Source organism: Podarcis bocagei (genome assembly GCF_964188305.1).
Source record: "Podarcis bocagei genome assembly, chromosome: 16".
NCBI lineage: Eukaryota > Metazoa > Chordata > Lepidosauria > Squamata > Lacertidae > Podarcis > Podarcis bocagei.
Window position 1 is genome coordinate 37,895,082 of NC_138142.1, and position 19,660 is coordinate 37,914,741.

General features: G+C 44.3%; 1 long non-coding RNA gene across 1 annotated transcript; it reads left to right on the top strand.

Annotated features, from left to right (window-relative positions):
- The first annotated feature begins 466 nt into the window (after positions 1-466).
- Positions 467-4,351, top strand: LOC308575316. Its single transcript, XR_014002764.1, has 2 exons — positions 467-514; positions 3,299-4,351. It is a non-coding gene; the product is annotated as an uncharacterized lncRNA (long non-coding RNA).
- The last annotated feature ends 15,309 nt before the right edge of the window (positions 4,352-19,660 follow it).

The window sequence follows — 19,660 nt, forward strand, 5'->3', positions numbered from 1 at the left end:
TGAACCTTCCTGGGAGTAGTCGACGGTTGATGGAGGGAGGTTGGGTGAGAGGGAGGGAAATCTTGGTCTTCCAAGGTGAGAGGTTGGGAGGAGAAAGCAAAGATCTCAGGTGTGAGCTGGGAAGGGTACTAGCTTCTGTGGGTGGTAAGAGTTAAGCACTACCTTTTAGAGAGGACTTCATGTTCTTTTTTAAACTCTCCGTGACTGTTTTTGTTCTTGTTTCTTTTATTCACGTTAGTTTTCTATATATTATTGTATCATGAAAAAAAGACTTTAATAAATATATTAAACGTAAAAATACCCACCACTTTCTTTGTGCTTATTAAAAAAAAAGGACTTATTAAAGCAAAGCTACATTACAAACAAAGGAAGACTGGTATCTAAATTAAAAATCAAGAAGGGGAGGCTCCAAACCACTGATGATGCCATCTGAACTGTATAAAAGTTCAAGACACATTGGGCTCTTCACTCGATTCCTTACCTTTCCATTGACTTCTGCTTCTCAGAGAACCAGGTAAGCCCAGCTTTCATGAATGTATTTTCAATGGTTTGTGCATTATATTAGACAGTGTAGATGCATGCTGACATCTTCACTTGATTCCTTACCTTTCCATTGCCTTCTGTACCTCAGAGAACCAGGTAAGTCCAGCTTTGGGGAATGTATACAATGGTAGCAATACTTAAAGTAGACCCATTGACATTAATGGACATGAGAAACTTGAATAAATCAATTTCACCAGGCCTACTCTGAGTTGCACATCATTAGACAGAAGCCAACTGGAGCAGTAACTCTTTTATCTGAGGTTGAAAGATCAGAGACAGTGTGTGTCCGACTGAACTTCGCTGGAGAAGAGAGGACTTTTGGTAAGAGGTGTCCTTTCAGAATGATAGCACATAATCTGTGTTGGCCTCCCAAGGTCAGAACCAGCCCCTTGAGTTGGTCCTCAAGATAGAGTGGAGGTGTACTCAGGTCATACTTGTGGGCTCCCCAAGGTTTGCCACTGTGGGGGGAAAGCTAGTAGACTAGATATGTCTTTGCTTTGATTCATCAAAGCCCTTCTTATGTTCTTTTCTCCTGGAAACTAACATGTGGGTAGAGTACACTTTACTATCTTGCACAATCTAAAATTCTCATGACTCCATATTAAACCAGTTAACATTCCCAAGCCATTGCAGTCATTATTGATGCTGTTTCCATGAAGATCTTCACGTTGGGCAGGGTTGGGGAACTGATTGCCCTGCAGATGGGTTTCTACTGCAGCTTCCATCCTCACAGACCACCAACATCTGAAGTGCAACAGGATCCTCCCCCCTGATGATGGTGGGCTTCCCATGGGGGCATAGGAATGGCCACCGAGAGACAGAGTGCTGGACTAGATGAGGATGGTGAGGATTTATTAAATCTGTATACCAAGCTTCATCCAAAGATCCTAGGGCTCTTCACAACAAGGAAGTGCAAACTGAGAATACAAAATACAAAATAAAACAAAAATAAACCAATACCCCCCCCCAACCCCACATTTTAAAAACCATAGAATGTTAATCAGCCGAATGCCTGGTTGAAGAGAAACGTTTTAGCCTGGTACCGAAAAATATGCAAATGAAGGCCCTCAGATGATGATCATAGGCTCTGCTTGGTTTATATGAGGAGAGGAGGTCTTTGACATGTTGCAATCCTGAGTCATTTAGGGCTTTAAAGGTCAAAAACAGCATCTGGAATTGGGCCTGGAAATTAATTGGCAGTTGAATCAGGATCGGTGTAATACTCCCACTCTCTTGCTCCAGTGAGCAACTGGGCTGAATAATAATAATAATAATAATAATAATAATAATAATAATAATAATAATTTATTATTTATACCCCGCCCATCTGGCTGGGTTTCCCCAACCACTCTGGGCGGCTTCCAACCGAAAATTAAAACAATACAGCATCAGACATTAAAAACTTCCCTAAACAGGGCTGCCTTCAGTTGTCTTTTAAAAGTAAAATAGTTGTTTATTGCCTTGACATCTGCTGGGAGGGCGTTCCACAGGGCAGGCACCACTACCAAGAAGGCCCTCTGCCTGGTTCCCTGTAACTTGGCTTCTCGCAGCGAGGAAACCACCAGAAGGCCCTCGGTGCTGGACCTCAGTGCGCGGGCTGAACAATGGGGGTGGAGACGCTCCTTCAGGTAAACAAAACCTAGGCTGTTTAGGGCTTTAAAGGTCAGCACCAACATTTTGAATTGTGCTCAGAAACGTGCTGCCAATGAAGATTTTTCAGGACCCGTGTTATATGGTCTTGGCGGCCACTCCCAGTCACCAGTCTAGCTGCCACATTCTGGATTAATTGCAGCTTCCGAGTCACCTTCAAAGGTAGAGCACATTGCAGTAGTCCAAGCTGAAGTTACTGAACCATCTTCAGAAGCAGCCCTATGTATAACTTGTTGCAGGACTCCAACCTAGAGGTTGCCAGAGTATAAACAACAGGACTTAGGCTATTCTTGCACAACCGGGTCATCAGCTCAAGTTGATGGAAGGCTCTCTGTGCCACTGAGACCACCTGAGCCTCAAGCAACAGCAAAGGATCCAGGAGTACCCCCAAGCTACTTGCCTGCTCCTTCAGAGGGAGAGTAATCCCATCAAGAGCAGGCAACTTCCCATCTGCCCAGTCTAGGGAACCTCCCACTAACTGCCTCATTTCTATCTGGAATGAGCTTCAGTTTGTTGACTCTCATCCAGTACATTACCAAGGCAAAATAGTGGTCCAGCACATCCACTTTCATACCTGCAGATGATGTGTGCCATCAGCAAACTGCTGACACCCTACTCCTCTCAGCAGTTTCATGTAGATGCTAAATGACATAGGGGATAGACATGAACCCTAAGGAGTCCACATTGAATCCCCAAGCATCCCCCTCTGGAAATGACTATCCAAGTAGGATTGTAATCACCTCAAAGCAGTGCAAAACTTGGACAGCCGCTCTAGAAGGACAACATGGTCAATGGCATAGAAAGCTGCTGAGACGTCAATGAGAATTGACATGGACACATTTCTGCTGTCTCTCTTCTGACAGAGGTCATGATCTTGTACCAGAAGGGCTCTTCTTATGGGTAACAGTGAGGGAGGGCGTTTGTATAACACTATAAATAGCTAATGTGGTTTCCTCCAAATGATCTGGACTTCAACTCCCATCATTCCTGAGCATGTGGCCTGATTGATGGATTTTGCATTCCAAATCATTTGGGGAGCAACAGGTTGGCTGCCCCAGGTATAAATATTGCATTCCCCTTTTTGATATTTCTCACTTTGTTTCAGATTAACCTCCACCAACCCAACATGGTTCACTGTGGTCCATCTTGCGCTGTCCCATCCTGTGCCTCCACCCCAGTTGTGGGTTTTGGATCAGCAGGTCATGGCTACAGAGGTCTTGGCTATGGCCTTGGCTTTGGTCATGGAGGTTTTGTCTGGGGGCATGGAGGCTCTGTTGAATCCTCTGGATCCCTTGGCACCCTGGACGGAGTCATCCCTTCATGCGTCAACCAGCTCCCACCAGCAGAGGTCGTGATCCAGCCACCTCCCAGTGTCCTGACCATCCCAGGGCCCATCCTCTCAGCTAGCTGTGAGCCTGTGTCTGTTGGAGGCAACACTCCATGTGCTGTTGGGGGTTATGGCTATGGGTACGGCAGAGGGCTCTTTGGGGATGGTTATGGTTACCTTGGAAAGAGGTCTTTGTTGGGTGGCCGTTCTGGTATCTGTTCATACCCCTGCTAAACCCAGATGGATGACCCCCTTGAAAACTCAGAATTTGGAACTGTGATATCCTGGCTCATGCCTGAGTTCATGCACTCACATTTCAGAAAGGCTGAGTGTGCACATTGCTACAAGAAAAGAATGCAACTTGTGGATGCTCAGCTCCCTCTGAAAAGCCTATTTTCATGCCTTTTCTTGCCTTCCTTTTAAAAAAAATTATGTATATGTCCCTCTCTTTGTCTTCTTCTGTTCTGCAAGCCTCCACTCTGCACTAAGCTACACAATCTGTCATATGTGAATTTAGAGTTCTTGAGTTAAAAGCTTTCCCCTTGGGTAGAAGAAGATGCAAGCAATTCCTTGCAAAGACAGTGCTCTGCCTGGTTGGTTTAGCCTGTGTTTATGTGTGGTTTTCAATGTATCTCATGATTTATCTCATGGATGGGAAGCCTCTCTCTTGGCCCCAGGTGTTCTTGGACTCTAGCTCCCACCATCCCCAGCCAGAATAGCCAATGGTCAGGGATTATGGGAGTTGTAGTCTAACAACATTTGGCAGGGTCTACTGTAAAAGCAAACTGTCCACTCTGCTTTCATTAAAGCTCATTCATCAATCTCTTATAAGCTTTTTTGTCTTGTTTTATCTAATTCCTGAAGAAATCTCTAGCAGAAAGATTGTTATAAGCCAGGGGTGAGGAATCTTTCTTTAAATATTGCATTTATCTGCTCATTATATACATACATACATGCATATGATTTGCACACCCCCACAGTGTTAAGAAACTCACTTATGTAACTCAAACGGAGTCCAAAGTTTTGTCTTTCTTACTTCAGATATTGTACATAACAGGGAGATATTCAAAGATGCAGAAGAAAAACTCACTCAGAACCACGCAGCCAATAAGGGCATGTGCTAACTCAGTAAAGACCATCCCATTCAGCAATGCCTCCTGTTGGTTGATTTTCCAATATCAGAAATAACCCTTAAGTTACAGACCGAATGATCCCTGCTGTTGCACACACTGTGGGGCACATCTCTCTGCATGCCATTTCCTGAGACACCCCTTGGCTACAAACCTTAATAAGCCAAATAATCCCTCAGCATCAGACTTTAGACCTGAATAAAAGCCTGTACATGGAGATATTTGACTTACATGCCAAGATAGATAGCAATTTGTTGGTGTGGTGGGGTCTTTGTTCAATTCATAATGCCACCGAGTCCTATGATCAATTCACATTCCAAGCTGAGCAACAGGGCCGGCCCTCTCATGAGACAATATGAAGTCACTGTCTCAGGTGGCAGGATCTACAAGGGCAGCAGATTTGGCCTCCAAGAAATGAATTGGACACTGCTGCTGCCACACACTCTTTCGAGGCCATAACTGCATCCTCCTTGGCAGATGCCCCCCCCATAACATCTCTATAGTGGCCTCTTGGCAAATACCAGTAGGAAGTGCTACTGGTCTACACCTAACAGTGGGGACTGCCTTCTGAGGTCTTCTGGGTTCTGCACCCATCTGGCGTGATTCAGTGCAGCCCCACCCCATGATGGCCTTTGATTCCCACTTCAAGCACTGGGTGAGGTTGATTTGATTCCCCTCATTGTTCCTGATGCACATTTTCTTTCACCCCCTTGTTCCCAACGTAGATCTTCACTCCCCACTTGTTCCTGATGTAGCTCTCTTCATTCACCCCTTCTTCCCAGGTGGGGCGGTTTGCATCATTTTGCAGTTCATATCAGGTGCCAAAATGTATTGGGCCAGCCTTTCTGGGCGATTATGGACTTTGGCAATGACACTGGTCTCAAATGATACAGCCCAAATAGGGACGGGGAAGAAATTTGATTCGGTTAGCAGTTAATTGCGAACCTACCTACCCTGCACTTTCTGAAACAATACAACAACAAAAACATAGCTATGTTTTGAGCTACAGTGACCAGAGTTCCCTCATTTTCTCAGGGTTCTCCTAAGAACTCTCAGCCCCCTGAATGAACTACAGCTCCCAGAATTCTTTGAGTGAAGCCATTACTGTTTGAGGTGGTATAATAGTGCTTTAAATATATGGTGTGAATGTGGCCTACCTCTTTGCTTCCCTCAAAATGCCTCTAATTTGACCCCACCCCTGCAAAGCTAAAACGTTTATGCTTTGGGCAAAATTCAGTAGTGAGCTAATGAAAGGGTTGTGTGCTTTGTTGATCACCACAGCTCTCCATGAACAACTGATGCAGCTATTTTGTTGCAACAACCCATCCAAATCGCACATCTTGTGTGGGTGATAATGGAGATGATTCTTGGAAATTTGTGCAAATGACAGAAGCTGGAGATTGGCCCACTACCATCTCGCCTTGACCCAAAGTTACTATTATGATTATTATTTTTAAATGCTTTTTACTAGGAAGTGTTGCTGACTCAACTGTCTTAGAAAGCTAAGTGTATGCTTGGCAATGATGGGGGGGAAAGAATTGTGAAAAGGCCTTTTTAGATAACATCTTAACAAGGTGCAGAACCTTATTAATGCACTGCCCCACCTTCATAGGAGCACATAATCTCTTAAAATTGCTGACATTTCATCCTGCTGGCTTTCTTCAGGATGGAAACACACAGTCTTCAAAGAGATTAATTGCCAACAAGATTAGTGGTACTATACTATAGAGAGAACATGTGGTTGTTTTCATGCGCTTTGTGCTTCCGATCAGTGGCATGTTTCAGGGTAAGTTTATGAAGCTGAGCGCCCTTTGGATGAGAGAGTAACAGCACTGGTGGCTGGTGCCCATTGAGACAGGTATGCAAGGAGACCCAACAGTGGGTGGAGCCACAGCCAGTGAGAGGCAAAAGCAACTCATTCTAGCTTTGTCCCCATCCTCCTCCTCTCTGCTGAGTTCTACAAGGAGAAACAATGAGGACAAGGAGAAGGAAGCTGACAGGCAATTGAACTATCTGGCCTCGTTGTATGAAAGCAGGCAAGTGAGGGCTGGCTGGTTAGTTGGTGGGGCAGTATCCCATTCACCCCAATGAATCATCCCCCAATGAATAACGGGGATTTATAGTGCCTTTGCAATATCGGTATCTTTCCCCATCTTTGCCCTGTTAGATGGAGCAGGATAGAGATGAAGGACTTCTGATTAAAGTTTTAAGGCTCAGGTGAGAATATATGGGATGGTATGAACAGGTTATCTGCTGAGGTTCAGTGAGATGTTTGAAAAAAGCACAAATCATTTCTTAAGATAGAGGGTCTGCTGAGCTTTCCTAGGCAATGGAGTTAATGTAATCAATGGGGGGGGGGGTGTAAGAAGAGTCCTGGTGGATCACACCACACTTGGTGAGTTGGGGTCCACTGGTGGGTTGCAGCCTGATCCAAGGTGGGTTGCAACAGGAACACTACCACCATGCAAATATGTGGTAAAAGATAAGAAATGCAGGTGTTGGTCAAAAGTGAGTCCTGGGTCTGAAAAGGGTGAAGATACTTGCTCTGGACCAGCATCCTGTTTCCACAGTGGCCAGTCAGATACCTCTATGAAGACCACAAGCAGGACACAATGACAATAGCCCATATCTAGAACTAGCCAACAGGGGGCGTATATTTGGTGATTTAGTTTCTCAGCAAACAGCACATATAGTAGGTAAACACCCACAGGAGGAATGATTTTCCTCCCAACTTGGATGATTTTAAAAGGGGATTGGACAAATTCATGGAAGATAAGGCTCTCAGTGTGGTATAGTGGTTAAGAGCGGTAGACTTGTAATCTGGTGACCCAGGTTCGCTTCCCCGCTCCTCCACATGCAGCTGCTGGGTGACCTTGGGCTAGTCACACTTCTCTGAAGTCTCTCAGCCCCATGCACCTCACAGAGTGTTTGTTGTGGGGGAGGAAGGGAAAGGAGAATGTTAGCCCCTTTGAGACTCCTTAGGGTAGTGATAAAATCATAGAATCATAGAATCATAGAGTTGGAAGAGACCACAAGGGCCATCGAGTCCAACCCCCTGCCAAGCAGGAAACGAGGTATCAAATCCAAACTCTTCTTCTTCTCAGTGGCTACTAGCCACAATGGGTACAATCTGCTTCTATGGCAGGTGGCCGTAATGCTTCTGAATACAGGTCGCTAGAAACCACAGGAGAGGGAGAGTGCTTTTGTACTCGGGACTTGTTTCCCATTGGGGCATCTGGGTGGCCACTGTGAGAATAGGATGAGATGAGCCATTGGCCTGATCCTGCTGGCCTCTTCTTATGTTATTAAGAAAATGGTTAGCCAGGAAGCCCACAAGGAGGGCAATCTCCTCCCTTTGATGTTTGTCTCCCAGCAATGGGTATGAGGAGAGGTATACTGCCTTTGAACCTGGAGGGTCAGATCTGGCCATCACTAGATCTTCTATGATGGCCAGGTCAGGTTTATACCCCACAATTTTATCCAGCCAGTCTAAGCAATCATGCAAGGAAATCCATCCCTGATTGAACTCACTTGGACGACTGACTAAACATCTTACGGGATTGGGCCGACTCAGCAGAATATGTTCAAAAGAAGGAAAACAGGGTGTTGAATGGTGTGTGCAAATTCTGCATGGAGAGCTAATGATAGCTTTATTTCCTCCCCACCCCCACCCCAACCCCGTCCTTCTGTCTCATTGGGCTAATTAATGTAAATTGAGGTTATAAATGCACAGAAATCGTTTTGCCGATAGCTAATTAAAACTTATGTAACGAAGGGGTGTTGGCCTCTGGGGCCAGCAGGAGGGGACCCTGACAAAAATGTATAAAATAAACCTAAAGCCTTGCTAGGTGCATCCAGCACTGACTCTTGGGCTCCTTTCATCTCTTCTCTCCAGATATATTGGTAAGTAGGGCATCTATCAGTGGATTTTCACCAAGGGGATTAGTCTGTGTCTGGGTTATGTTGCTTTGAACTGTGGAGTTCATATGAATGAATGCTTCTCTGTATGACAAATAAGGTTTTGTTTTTGAGACAGCTAGGGTGTTAGGGGCACCGGTGAGATAAGGCTATTTCCTTTACTTGCTATTTTTTCTGGGTAAAGGTAAAGGGGTAAAGGGACCCCTGACCATTAGGTTCAGTCGTGGCCGACTCTGGGGTTGCAGCGCTCATCTTGCTTTATTGGCTGAGGGAGCCGGCATACAGCTTCCGGGTCATGTGGCCAGCATGACTAAGCTGCTTCTGGCAAAATCAGAGCAGCACACAGAAACACTGTTTACCTTGCCGCCGGAGCGGTACCTATTTATCTATTTGCACTTTGACGTGCTTTCGAACTGCTTGGTTGGCAGGAGCAGGGGCCGAGCAACGGGAGCTCACCCCGTCGCAGGGATTCGAACCGCCAAGTCCTAGGCTCTGTGGTTTAACCCACAGTGCCACCCGTGTGCCCTCAAAATGTCCAGACATAGCCTGACCTCTTCAGGGAAACTTCTTGTATTTAACTTTGTACAGTGGTACCTCTGGTTAAGAACTTAATTCGTTCTGGAGGTCCGTTCTTAACCTGAAACTGTTCTTAACCTGGGGTACCACTTTAGCTAATGGGGCCTCCCGCTGTCACATGATTTTTGTTCTCATTCTGAAGCAAAGTTCTTAACCCAAGGTACTATTTCTGGGTTAGCGGAGTCTGTAACCTGAAACCTGTGTAACCTGAGGTACCACTGTATCTGTCCCAGAACCTTAATCCACCTATCTTCTCTGTCTACCACCTGTCCATCCTATATGCCTAAGCACCTACCTTATCTCTCTCCCTGAACTGCCATCTGGGAGCAGCCATTCCATCAGAGCGTCTCAGGGGTCATTGACACCACACCCATAAGAAAGTCTCAGGAATCCTAATTGGGTGAAAAGGTGATATTTATTCAAAATATAAGATCACAGAGCAGTAGTCTTTGACCTATTCAGGCACAGGAACCCATTTTAACTCAAACATACAATTAGGGATCCACTTATTCATCTTTTGCTGTATATCAACATGGTGGTGGTACTTCTGTTGTGACCCAACCCACCAGTTGAAGACCAGTGACACACACAGATTGGCTCTGTTCTACATGTGGAGTATCCCCATCTCCTTCCCTGAGGGTGGCATCCTAAGTCTTCTTCAAGGGGGAATTGAGCCTCATCATCTTTGCTGAAAGCTTACTTCCAGCAGGCACCTCCTACCCCCGAACTGTGCCAACTGATCATTATAAGAACAACTGTTTAAGAATTGGTGCCAGTTTGACTCCCCCTCCCCCTCCCCCTCCCTGTCCTTTCCCCCTTTTCTCTCTTTCTTTCTCTCTCCCACCCCCTCCTTGCTCTCTTTAAGATTGTAAGCCTGAATAAATTGCCTGTCTTGTTTCAGTGTGTTAGTTGCCCTGAGAGCACTTTTGGCTGAAGAGCAGGGTCAAATGCTCTAAATCAATCAATCAACCAATCAATCAACTAATCAATCAACCAATCAATCAACCAATCAACCAATCAATCAATAATATATTCTGTTTCTCTTGCCTGTCTTATCTGCTTATCTGTCTGCAGTGGTGTAGCATGGGTTGCCAGCGCCTGGGGACACACACATGGAGAGGGTGGTGAAAGGGAGGGAAATAGACGGAGAATGTGTGTGCATTCAACTGCCTAATGGCATCAGCATCACCCAGGAGATCTCAGCAGCAGAGATAAGAAAATAGATCTGGAGAGGTCGCTTCCTGGTTCATATGAAGAAACCCAGCGACGGAAGTGCACAGCTGTACTGAGACAGCACCAGGTGTTGAAACTTTGCACCCCTAACAATTTTGCACCCAGGGCAACCACACCTGTGTCCCCACACACTGCACCACTGTCTATCTGCTACTCCTTCCTTCCTTCCTTCCTTCCTTCCTTCCTTCCTTCCTTCCTTCCTTCCGTCCCATAAACCAATCCATCAGTCTAATCCAATTTATTTTACTAATCTCAATGGACTGGTATTGTTGACAAAGGGAATATCCACATTATAAACATATTCAGCTTCTTTTAATTATTTACATTGGGAGATGGGGCATATGTAGTTTTGATCCTTCCCATTATTGTGGTTCACATTTGCAGAAAAGGGACTTGAGGCACTTCAAACAGAAGCCTGTTGTTTCATTCCAGATCCATCTTTGTTCCCAAAATAATGGCTTATTGTGGCCCATCCTGCACCATCCCATCCTGTTCCTCCAGCCCGGTGGTAGGCTTTGGACAAGGATGTGGTCTCGGATCAGGGGCCTATGGTTCATTCCTTCCAACTGGGATATCATCCTCCAGTCTCGGCACATCCACTGGGCTCCCTGTTTCCTGCATCAGCCAGCTCCCAGCAGCTGAAGTGGTCATCCAACCTCCCGCCGCTATGGTGACCATCCCAGGACCCTTTCTCTCTGCAAGCTGTGAGCCACTTTCCGTGGGGGCGAGCACGCCCTGCACTGCTGGATCCTATGGACTGAATGGCTACGGAAGAGGGATTTACGGGCTCGGGAATGGTTACAAGAGGTTCCTGAGGGGGGCAAACATCTGTGGATATCCTTGCTAAATTCAGATTGAACAGACACATGGAACCAGGAGCAACCAGGAAATGGCAACGGGTAATGTAGCCAAGTTTTGGTTACTGAGCTCCTACAAACGTTGATGTTCAGCATCCCTGACAAATAGGCTCAGGATTAGCTATCCCTTATTTCCTTTGAGCTTATTCTCTCTCTCTCTCTCTCTCTCTCTCTCTCTCTCTCTCTCTCTCTCCCATAACAATGTGGTTTGCTCCTCCAAATCATTAATAAGGCATGGTTAATCTGCATCTTCTAGAACCTGTGGATGTAGGACTCCAGTTCCCATGATCCCTTGACCATTGGTCATGCTAGCTAGGGCTGATGGGATATAGACTTCAGCTTTCCCATCCCTGTTCTAGAAGGTTATTTCACTTCCTTCCTGCAATATATACCTAAACTAGGCATGGCCAAACTCGGCCCTCCAGATGTTTTGGGACTACAGTTCCCATCATCCCTGACCACTGGTCCTGTTAGCTAGGGATGATGGGAGTTGTAGTCCCAAAACAGCTGGAGGGCCAGGTTTGGCCATGCCTGATCTAAACTAAGTTGGATTCCAAAGTGTCTCGCCCTGTGTGGCAGAGCCACAGTGCAAACTTCTCAGCGGAGATGTCGTTGCGGCTTACCGGGGCAAGGTGTAGGAGGTTGACATGGTGAGGTTGGCATGGTATGGATTGGTATCACCAGTGCAGTGGCACAACCTTCATCTTCCAACTTCCTCACCTCCAAGCCTCCTGGTAAGCAGCAGTGACACCTCTGCCAGGAGCACTGCCGATCTGCTCAACTGAATGAGCCCTTTGTGGTTGGACCACATCCTTGTAAATGATAATTGCAGTTAAATGTGCTTTTGCAACATTATAGGAGCCACTGATATTTTCCAAAGGGGTGGGGGGTAAATGAAAGGCATGGGGGGGTTCCTTATTCAAAGGAGCTGAGGAATTCTGAGGGGAGGCATTTTGCTAAGAGTGTTTTAGTGGGTGGAGTGGGGAGAATTTTGTGTGGAGCTCAAAGCAAATTTGAAATATTCCATTCAGGATAGATCTCAGCAGAACTTTGAAGGTCTGGGCTCAGAGCACTATAATTTCTCAAGGAGGGTTCTCCACGATTTCTGAGATTGCCCCCAACATCTTTCTGAAAAGAAAATTCAAAGTGGGTCTGTGTGCTTTCTTAGGTGAGAGCCGTGTGATATACCTAATGCATTTCCTCAGAAGCTAGGCAAGTCAGTTATTGCTCATTCATTCATCTCCAGCAGAAGATTCCAAATGGAGATATTGGCCATATCTGCATATGCCTCATCTGAAGTTACTCTGCAATTGAATTTCTGCAACTGATATTTACAAACGGGGAAGCTGTGGTGGTGTCCGCTCTTTTTCCTTATTAAACACTCTGCATAGTAGAAACACCTTTGAATTCTTGCTTTCTTTCTAATGTTTTGCAGATCAAAGGGTTATCATAGCCAACATTAGTTCAACTAAGGGCAGGCACAGTAAAACTGATGGACGGGACTAAACTAGGTGCATTAATTTCAGTGGGTCTACTTGGAGTAAAATTTAGGTGGATACAACCCATTTTATTATGGCTCAATCACCGAAGAAGCTGCCTTTTACCCAACCATACTATTGTTCCATCTAAAAGGTAAAAAGGGAAAGGACCCCTGGACGGTTAAGTCCAGTCGAAGGCAACTATGGGGTGTGGTGCTCATCTCACTTTCAGGCCGAGGGAGATGTCGTTTGTCCACAGACAGCTTTCCAGGTCATGTGGCCAGCATGACTAAACCGCTTCTGGTGCAACGGAACAATGTGATGGAAACCAGAGTGCACGAAAATGCCGTTTACCTTCCCACCCCAGTGGTACCTATGACGCCAGAGTGCACAGAAACACCACTTACCTTCCCACCCCAGTGGTACCTATTTATCTACTTGCACTGGTGTGCTTTCGAACTGCTAGGTTGGCAGGAGCTGGGACAGAGCAATGGGAGCTCACCCCGTCATGGGGATTTGAACCGCCGACCTTCTGACTGGCAAGCCCAAGAGGCTCAGTGGTTTAGACCACAGCACCACCCACATCTTAGCATTTAAGATTGTAAGAACAGCCTGCTGAATCAGGTCAGTAGCCCATCTAGTCCAGTTTCCTGTTCCCACAGTAGCCAGTGAGATGCCTGTTGAAAACCCACAAGCAGAGTATGACCACCAGAGCACCATCTCTTCTGTGGTTTTCAGCAGCTGGTATTCAGAATCATCTCTCCCTCTTACTATGGATCCAGTAGTAGATAGGTAGCCGTGTTGGTCTGCCACAGTCAAAATAAAAAAATTCCTTCCAGTAGCACCTTAAAGACCAACTAAGTTAGTTCTTGGTATGAGCTTTCGTGTGCATGCACACGAAAGCTCATACCTGAAGAATCTGAAGAAGTGTGCATGCACACGAAAGCTCATACCAAGAACTAACTTAGTTGGTCTTTAAGGTGCTACTGGAAGGAATTTTTTTATTCTTACTATGGAGTATAGCTTGCCTAATGCCTAGTAGCTACTGATGCCCTTCTCTTCCTCCATGAGTTTGTCTAATCCTCTTTTAAAGCATGCAAGTTGGCAGTCATCACAAGTTGGGAGTTCCACAGTTTAACTCTGTGTGTGCTGTTTGAACAAATAATTTCTTTTATTTTTCCTGACTATTCCAACATTCAGCTTGTGGGTGTCCACAGGTTCTGGTGTTATGAAAGGGGGATTCTCCCCCCCATTTGATTCACTTTCTCCATGTTATGCTTAATTTTATGCAATTTGAGCTTTTTGAAGATGACTCTATGAAATTCACACTTTCCAAAACAATCTGAGAACCAAAACACAGCTAACTTTCTAAATTCTCCCTCATCCAAATTTAGTGATGTTGGTTCGTTAATCAAACAAAATTTATAAGAAATGCAAATATTAGTGCTCATAAAAATGAAGATGCAAATGAAAATGACATTAAAAAAATGCATTATATATGGGGAAATGGCTTGCAGAAAATGTGTACTTTAGCCAAAATTGCATACAAAAATGTGTTCATTAAGATAAATTTACACCAAAGTGATGGGTTTTTGTGTGGATTAAAAATAAATAAATTCAAATTGTAGCAGAAATGTGGAGAACTGAATTTAAGATTGGGGAGGGGGATGAGAAAATAAGAGAACTGAAATGGGCATGTCCTTTTCATCCCTACTTACTGCAATCAGTTTACTTCTACCTATATGAAATGCACACAAATTATCCTAATATATACCCCAGCTGGAGGCTTGGTAGAAAATACCTCTGAGAAGGATATGAACCCCATAAATGGCTTTTTCTGCCACCTGGAAATATCCAGGAATGTCTTTCACACCCTTGCAGGAAGTGGAAAGTCCTGAAAAAATGTGGGATGGGTTAGCAGCTGTCAATCCATAGAGAGTTGAATAGAATGGGGGGGGGGGATGTGTCTGTTTGTTGATGAGTGAAGATGCAAGTTTTCGAATACCACAGAGCTCCTTGCCAGCTGATATTTCTGGAGCCACACAGAGCTCTTTGGCAATTGCTAGGAATTGTACATTCTGCGGGAGGAAATGAAGATCTGATAAGGACCTGGATGCTTCTCATTTCCCCAAACTGAACTGTGCTTCGCCAGTTACATTGGATTCTTATCTCATTATATATAACTAAGCCATTTCTCACCTTCTCACCCCTTGCCTTTTCCTGTAAGACCTATTACAGTCATTAAGAGTCGTCAACAGGCTCATCTCAGCTATCTGCCAATCTCCCATTCCCACCACCCTTCTGAGTAATACCCCTCCCCACCTTCTCACTATATAGAAGGGTCTGGCAACTTCTGTTTCAGTGTATCTGAAGAAGTGTGCATGCACACGAAAGCTCATACCAAGAACTAACTTAGTTGGTCTTTAAGGTGCTACTGGAAGGAATTTTTTTATTTGTGCTTCTCCAATAAGTGTCGGCTTACAAGAAAGAGATAATGACAGGGTTAGGAAGATAACATTAAAATCACACCAAGTCCAGACTGAAACAGGCAGTTGGCAGCTCCACCCCACTCCCCAGCTCTCATGTTCTCTTACCCAGGGGCTATCTGAGCATTTAAGGTGTTATTAAAATCAAATTTGCTTTACTGTTGCAGAGAATGCTTATAGAGCGTGCTTGATCTTAGTGAACACAGCTCATGAAACCTTAGCGGCAACAATGAGGAAGGGGAATAACTCTCAGAGTGCCTCCAAAATTAAAATAAAAATCCTCATATGAATTCATCAGATTTTGGGAGTGATAATTACCCACAGGAAGCAATGGTAATAACGACAAACTTAGATGGTTTTAAAAGAGGATTGGACAAATTCAGGGAAGAGAAGGCGATCAATGGCTAAAAAAGGTAAAGGACCCCTGTCAGTTAAGTCCAGTAGCAAATGACTCTGGGGTTGTGGCGCTCATCTCGCATTACTGGCTTTACTGTTTGTCCACAGACAGTTTTTTCTGGGTCATGTGGCCAGCATGACTAAGCCGCTTCTGGCGAAACCAGGGCAGTGCACAGAAACGCTGTTTACCTTCCTGCCGGAGCGGTACCTATTTATCTACTTGCACTTTTTGGCATGCTTTCGAACTGCTAGGTTGGCAGGAGCTGGGACAGAGCAACGGGAGCTCACCCCATCACGAGGATTCAAACCACCAACCTTCCAATCGGGAAGCCTAAGGCTCAGTGGTTTACACCACAGCACCACCCTAATCAGTGGTTACTATCTATTTAAATAGAAGACTGGAAAGTTGCTGTTGGACTCATGTCCTGCTTGCAGGCATCTTGGTGGCCAGTGTGAGAACAGGATGCTCGACTAGACTGATCATTGGCCTCAACCCTACGGTCTCATGTCCAGCAGAAATATAGGATGCTGCCTTCTACAGAGACAGACCACTGTTATGTCTAGCTCAACACAGTGCATGTTGAGAAAGAGAGCCTTATTTCAGCACTGGTCACTGGACAGCACCTTCTGCCACAATGGAATCATAGAATCATAGAATCATAGAGTTGGAATAGACCACAAGGGCCATCGAGTCCAACCCCCTGCCAAGCAGGAAACACCATCAGAGCACTCCTGACATATGGTTGTCAAGCCTCTGCTTAAAGACCTCCAAAAAAGGAGACTCCACCACACTCCTTGGCAGCAAATTCCACTGTCAAACAGCTCTTACTGTCAGGAAGTTCTTCCTAATGTTTAGGTGGAATCTTCTTTCTTGTAGTTTGGATCCATTGCTCCGTGTCCGCTTCTCTGGAGCAGCAGAAAACAACCTTTCTCCCTCCTCTATATGACATCCTTTTATATATTTTAACATGGCTATCATATCACCCCTTAACCTCCTCTTCTCCAGGCTAAACATGCCCAGCTCCCTTAGCCGTTCCTCATAAGGCATCGTTTCCAGGCCTTTGACCATTTTGGTTGCCCTCCTCTGGACACGTTCCAGTTTGTCAGTGTCCTTCTTGAACTGTGGTGCCCAGAACTGGACACAGTACTCCAGGTGAGGTCTGACCAGAGCAGAATACAGTGGCACTATTACTTCCCTTGATCTAGATGCTATACTCCTATTGATGCAGCCCAGAATTGCATTGGCTTTTTTAGCTGCCGTGTCACACTGTTGGTTCATGTCAAATTTGTGGTCAACCAAGACTCCTAGATCCTTTTCACATGTACACTGCTCTCAAGCCAGGTGTCACCCATCTTGTATTTGTGCCTCTCATATTTTTTTGCCCAAGTGCAATACTTTACATTTCTCCCTGTTAAAGTTCATCTTGTTTGTTTTTGCCCAGTTCTCTAATCTGTCAAGGTTGTTTTGAAGTGTGATCCTGTCCTCTGGGGTGTTAGCCACCCCTCCCAGTTTGGTGTCATCTGCAAATTTGATCAGGATGCCCTTGAGTCCCTCATCCAAATCGTTGATAAAGATGTTGAATAAGACCGGGCCCAAGACAGAACCCTGTGGCACCCCACTAGTCACTCTTCTCCAGGATGAAGAGGAACCATTGATGAGCACCCTTTGGGTTCGGTCAGTCAGCCAGTTACAAATCCACTGAGTGGTAGCATAGTCAAGACCACATTTTACCAGTTTCTTTACAAGAATATCATGGGGCACCTTGTCAAATGCCTTGCTGAAATCAAGGTAGGCTACATCCACTGCGTTCCCTTCATCTACCAGGCTTGTAATTCTGTCAAAAAACGAGATCAGGTTAGTCTGACATGACTTATTTTTCAGAAATCCATGCTGACTATTGGTGATCACAGCATTCCTTTCTAGGTGCTCACAGACTGTTTGCTTAATGATCTGCTCCAGAATCTTCCCTGGTATTGATGTCAGACAGACTGGGCGGTAATTATTTGGGTCCTCTCTTTCCCCCTTTTTGAAAATAGGGACAACATTTGCCCTCCTCCAGTCTGCCGGGACTTCGCCTGTTCTCCAGGAATTCTCAAAGATGACTGTCAGTGGTTCTGAGATCACATCTGCCAGTTCTTTTTTAAAAAATATTTTATTAAGTTTTATCGATAGAAAGGTTTAGAAAAACAAACAACAAAAGCAAAACAGATACAAGATACAAAAGCACAAGAATACAAAATACAAAAGCACAAGAATACAAAATACAAAAATACAAACATTAAGCACAAAAAAGAAAAAAGAAAAAACACATATAAAAGAAAAACAAAATTTTCTCTCTTTCTTAATCTCTCCACTTTAGTTAACTTATTTTCCTGACTTCCTCACGTCTCCCATTTTTGTATCCCTTTTAAATTTGGTTCAGCAAATTCATAATCTATTAGTTTATCTATTATTAATCCCCTCATACTTTTTACCTTATTGCTAGAGCCCCTTCAATTCATTTCAATGTCATCAACATTCAAAAATTTTACAATGTTTCTGCAAATAAATTTTAAATTTCCTCCGATCTTCTTCCACCGACTCTTCTCCCTGGACTCGGATTCTGCTAGTCATTTCTGCCATCTCCATATAGTCTATTAGTTGCATCTGCCATTCTTCCAAGGTGGGTAGGTCTTGTGTTTTCCAATGCTTTGCGATGAGAATTCTTGCTGCTGCTGTAGCGTACATAAAGAAAATTCTATCCTTCTTTAACACCAATTGGCCAACAATGCCTAGGAGGAAGGCCTCTGGTTTCTTCGGGAAAGTATATTTAAATACCTTTTTCAGTTCATTATATATCATTTCCAAGAAAGCCTTAATCATTGGGCACGTCCACCAAAGGTGAAAGAATGAACCTTCAATTTCTTTACATTTCCAACATTTATTATCGGGCAAGTGATATATTTTTGAGAGCTTGACTGGGGTCATGTACCACCTGTACATCATTTTCATAATATTCTCTCTTAGGGCATTACATGCCGTAAATTTAATCCCAGTGGTCCATAACTTCTCCCAGTCAGCAAACATGATGTTATGTCCTATATCTTGTGCCCATTTTATCATTGCAGATTTTACCGTTTCTTCCTCAGTATTCCATTTCAACAGCAAATTGTACATTCTTGAAAGTGTCTTAGCATTGGGTTCTAACAATTCTGTTTCTAACTTTGATTTTTCCACCTGAAAACCAATCTTTTTATCCAAGTTATAAGCTTCTCTTATTTGAAAGTAGTGTAACCAGTCTCGCACCTTCTCTTTAAGTTTGTCATAGCTCTGCAATTTCAATTTGTCACCTTCCTGTTCTAAAATTTCCCAATATTTTGGCCATTTAGCCTCCATGTTGAGTTTTTTCAAAGCTTTCGCTTCCATAGGTGATAGCCACCTTGGAGTTTTACTCTCCAAAAAGTCTTTGTACCTTATCCAGACATTAAACAATTCTTTCCTGACAATATGGTTTTTAAATGCCTTATGTGCTTTTACCTTGCCGTACCATAAATATGCATGCCACCCAAATATGTTATCATACCCTTCAAGGTCCAAAACGTCTGTGTTCTCAAGAAGTAGCCATTCCTTCAGCCAGCAAAAAGCTGCTGACTCATAATAAAGTTTAAAGTCTGGCAGGGCAAACCCCCCTCTGTCTTTAGCATCAGTAAGGATCTTAAATTTTATTCTGGGCTTTTTGCCCTGCCAGACAAATCTAGATATATCTCTTTGCCACCTCTTGAAACAGTCCATCTTATCAATGATTTGCAATGATTGGAATAAAAATAACATTCTCGGCAATACATTCATCTTAATAACAGCAATACGACCCAGCAAGGAAAGCTTCAAATTCGTCCAGATTTCTGGATCTTTTTTCACCTCTGACCAGCATTTCTCATAGTTATCTTTAAATAAGTTCACGTTCTTAGATGTCATGTTTACCCCCAAGTATTTTACCTTCTTCACTAATGTTAAATCTGTCTCTTTCTGAAACCTCTCTTTCTCTATCGGCGTCAAATTTTTCTCCAAAACCTTAGTTTTCAGTTT